General features: G+C 31.4%; 1 long non-coding RNA gene across 1 annotated transcript; it reads left to right on the top strand.

Annotated features, from left to right (window-relative positions):
- The first annotated feature begins 248 nt into the window (after positions 1-248).
- LOC130963725 (uncharacterized) lies at positions 249-2,979 on the top strand. Its single transcript, XR_009079852.1, has 3 exons — positions 249-357; positions 450-498; positions 2,875-2,979. It is a non-coding gene; the product is annotated as an uncharacterized LOC130963725 (long non-coding RNA).
- Positions 2,980-4,774: the final 1,795 nt, after the last annotated feature.

Here is a 4,774-nt window from a genome sequence, read left to right as displayed (position 1 = left end):
AATTAAATACGCAAAACTGATATCAAAATAGGATAGAGTTCGTCAAAACGAGAATTTTAATATTAATTTCGATAATTTGGCTCAAAGTTAGACCGGAATAGCCGAATCGGTTGAACCGAAGCCCAAACCGGACCTGTGGATCCAACCGGACCCAAACATTTAAACAAAACAGCAGCTCTTCTTCTTCCCCGTTGCATGCAGCGAACACAAATAGAATTGGGGAAGGGAGGAGGAGCTCTCAACCCTCACAACCTTTGATCCACCATAACTCCTCCGTCTGGGCTCCGATCGCCGCACCATTCGTGGCCACGCGCTCAGCGCGTCGAGCTCTACCTTTCTATCTGAACAATTTTACTGGTAAGCCTCCTATTAGGTTCGGAACCTCTACCCTTTTTTCTTTGGTAAACTTGAAAACCTATGGTGAATATTGTCCAATTTTTGTGTTCTAGGTTCAAGTTAGCTTCCAGAACTTGTGGGCTCAAGCTATTGAGCATATAGGTATGGTAAAAACACCCTAACCCTAGCTCAATCTTGTTTTGGTAATGGAGAACTGAATTGGAACATATATGTATGTATTAGGTGTAGGTTAAGTGGGTGTTTATGCATTGGAATTGAATTGGGATTACTTAGAGGTTTGTTGGTGACCAAGGCTTGTTTTGGGGTTGTTTGATTGAGCTTGGAGAGGCTGTAATTTTGAGTTGTGAGGCTACCTTTGGTGAACTAAGTGATCGGCCAATGTATGGTTTAAGTTTCGCACGTTTAATATTTACGGTGTTGTGAAAACTTAAGTTAGATGAACCATAGGATAAGTTGAATTGTTTGTTGTATTTAATGATTAGCCTTGTAATATTGTTGGAATAGATTTGTTGGTGGATATATATTGGAATTATGAGGTGTGAAAGTTATTAATAGTATGCTCTTATATTTATTTATGATGGATTAGGATTGGTGTTTGTTAATAAGGATGTAGAGTTGTGTTGTGGTGGTATTGCAGATGCTGTAACTAATTATGTAATGATCGGAATTGTATGAGACTAAGTTTGGGCTAAATTTAGGAATATAAGGAACTAAACTGAAAAATTTGGGACCTTTTTGTTAAATATACAATTTATGGCAAATTTTTAAAGTTAGGTTGTTAAATCTGTCTTGCAGCAGAAAAGGTCAGACAGGACAGCAACTTGTTTGTCTTGCTGTGAATTTTACGAGTTGAGTTTTGGAGTCAAACTAATTTTGTTATAAAATTTGATTAACTTTATTTATTTCTCTAAAACTTCAGAATTTTAAGAGTTAAGGATTGGGAGTTGTGAATTTTTTAATGTTGATAGTCAAAGCTGAAAAGAAACATATTTCAGCAAGCTATGCATCAACTTTCAATGCTTGTAACTCTTAGAATTGAATAGAAATTGGGTTGCAACTAAGACACACTTGTTTCTGCATGAGTTAGGAGTTTTTAAACCAAAATTTAGCTTAATTGGAGTTTTGTAATAAAAGTTATTCAAATTGAAAGGTACTAAGCTTGTTGGTTTCTAAAACAGATTTTGACTCATTTTTACTTAACTTCCAGGTAATGTAACTTCTTCATTAAAAATGATATTAACTCAGAACCAATTGAGAACAAAACCTGGATGAGTAAAGTTGATCTAAATTAATTTTTAAAGTCATTGGATTTAACTTGGATTTTATATTGAATTTTGAATATCACATGCTGCTGCTGTTTTTTTGGTTTTACGCACTGCAAAGCAGTCATGGTTTTTCCTTTATTCCTGAGGCTAGAGAAATCAGAAAATTATGATCTTTGGTTTGTTAGAAATCTTATTTCAATATGAACACTTGGACATAAAGTTTGCGAAATTCTGAGTTTATTTGCTATATTAAAAATAGAAAAGAAAATAGAGTGTCGAGGATTTCTTAGTGATAGTCATGGGTCCGAGAAGTCAAAGATTAATCTTCGTGTTATGTGAATGATTTAATGTTAAAGTTGGGTTGATTTTAAGATTAATTGATATTAAAAAGGTTAAGAAGAGGTTGATAAATGGTTTGGTCAGGACCCAAAAAGGGTAAACATAATGAATTATAAGGGAATGATGATGAAAAATATGAAAGGGAAGTTGTTGATAAAAGGAGTTAACCTACCATGGCTTGATGAATGATTAAATAATGATTATGATTATGAAATGACTTATGAATGATGATATCTGAGATACGAGTTTCCTTGGAAAAAAACTGTGGCTCGCCACCACGTATTCCAGGTTGATTCTCGATACTCTGTTAACCCTACGGCGTAAGGGTGACCGGGCACGTATAAATTCCTGGATATGGATAACCCCCATTGAGTGATTATATGATGAATGTATGTGAATTCTATGCATAGACTCTTGGGGATGCGCAACGGGAGATAGTCTAAGGTTTTTGGACTTGTCGGGTTAGCTGGATAACCGACAGATGGGCCCCATCAGCCATAGGACAGGCATACATCATATGCATTTGTTTGCTTTGATTGCAATGCATTTCCTGGGTTTGCCTAATTGATTTATATCACCTGCTACCTGCTATACTTTCTATTTGTACTATCTGCTCATTACTTGTGCGTGAACTTGTTTGGTTGCTTGTCTCTGTTGCATTGTAGATGAGGGAGGGATGGAAGAAAAGGAGAAATGGTTTGGTGTTAGATTAGGATTGAAATTGAGTAAGTTAAGTAGATTTAGAATACCTACCCCTGTTATAGCTTCTGTTTAGTAATTAAGTTGGATCATTGTATAACGGAGTTCTAGGATTACCTATGGCATTCTCAGGACCTTATTTATTATGCGTGTGGCACTTTTACCATGCTGAAAACCTCCGGTTCTCATTCCATACTGTGTTGCTATTTTTCAGATGCAGGTCGAGAGGCTCCTCGCTAGGCGTCTGGATCTTCAAGCGGAGTAGTCCCTGAGATGTTTTGGTTTATCAGTTTATGTATTTATGTACTTAGTTACTAGCTTGCTCTCCAAGAAACTTATTATTTTGTTCCTCATAGAGGTTACAGGAGAGTTAGGACTTTACTTCAGTATTTTGGGTATTTTGGGATATCTGTATATGTATGTATATATATATTCTCCGGCCAGCCTTGGCTTCGTAGGCTGAGTCAGGAGCTAGCTATGATGTTTCCTTGGCTTTCCTTTACTCTCTTGTTTATCTTTTTCATTTCCTATTAGGTTTCTTAGCACGCAAGTAATTCGATTTTCTGAGCGTTGCGCTTTTTATTTTGCGATTTTGTTTTACCCGTTTTTCAAGACTCCTAGTTAAGTATCTCTTTTCCTATTATTATATATATATAATTCTATTTTTAGAGGTCGTAATACCTTACTATCTCAGTCTTATGACTTAAGCATAAGATTTAGTATAGTAGGGTGTTGCACTGCCATTTTAATATTTCTGAACGTTAAATTTTATAATAAAATATTGAGTAAAGTATAGTTATCAGAATCAAATTGGTGATCGAACCGATTAGGTTATTGGATTATTGGGTTATTGGTTTAATCGGTAGATTACTGGTTAAACTGATTGACCCGATCCTATGTAAATAAAAAACAAAATATAGTCAAAAATTTAGAATTAAAAATTTAAAATACATATTTTTACTAATATTTTAAAAATATCTAACTATTCTAAACAACATGGAACAGAAACAATAAGTATTTTGTTAATTTTACTCTATCATAAGTATTTTTATTTTATTTTTATATTAAAATAACTATTATTTTTTAGTTTTAATAATTTATTAATTAGTTTATATCTATTATACTATTATATACTACAAGTATTTATTAAAAAATAATATTAATAGATATTATATAAATATAAAAAAATAATAAATAAGTTTATAATTACTGTTAAATAAAAACATAATTAATTTAAGAATGAGTGAGCTTATAATTAAAATAGAAATAAATTAAATAGAAGTAAACTATTTGCTGAAATATATCAATATGTATTTTAATTTGTATATATACTAATAACAAGCAAGTTAGTTTGGTAGTTGAGGCTACCGTTCATATCCTTGAGGAAAGGGGGTTTGAACTCCATCTCTTTACTGTCACGTCTCAGTCACGCACCTCACGCATATAATAAATTTATTTTTTATCTCTCAATTTTGTCCTTCATTTTTCATATAATTAATTTTGTTGTTTTTTATAATATTTTTTTTCTAATACTCTCTCGTGGATATTATTATTTTTTATAGAATTTTTATTTTTTTATTTATATACATTTTTACCTATTTTTTTATAGAATAATAATAGTAAAATTATAGCATACTAAAAAAGAGTACTAAGAGTACTAAAAATATCTATATAAAAATATCATAAAAAACTTTTAGATTTATTTTCATCACTGTCAAGATAAATATTTAATTTTTATTATTTTTAGTACTCACTTTTATAATTGTAATTCTCGTGTACTATATTTTAGTGTAATTTTTTATAATATAAATTATGATCTATTAAAAAGACAATATAATAAAAATTAATCATAGGTAATAATATAATCATAAACGTTGGATTTTAAAATAATATTAAGAATAAGATTATTGAGAGTACTAGAATAAGAGTACGATATAAAAGAATACTAAATTAACATTTTGATGTCAAAACTCGCAATGCAAGGCTATGATGATGACCCAAAATAAAAAAGAAAAAGAAAAAAAAAAGCCGAAAGTTTCATCATTGTAACTTTCTTTAATCATGTAGAGGCTGTATCATTCTTACTTTTCTCTCATTCGATCCCTTGATATGTT

This window comes from Arachis stenosperma, chromosome 1 (genome assembly GCF_014773155.1).
Source record: "Arachis stenosperma cultivar V10309 chromosome 1, arast.V10309.gnm1.PFL2, whole genome shotgun sequence".
Taxonomy (NCBI): domain Eukaryota; kingdom Viridiplantae; phylum Streptophyta; class Magnoliopsida; order Fabales; family Fabaceae; genus Arachis; species Arachis stenosperma.
Note: the sequence above shows the minus strand (reverse complement) of the source record. Positions and strands in the feature narration are given on the sequence as shown.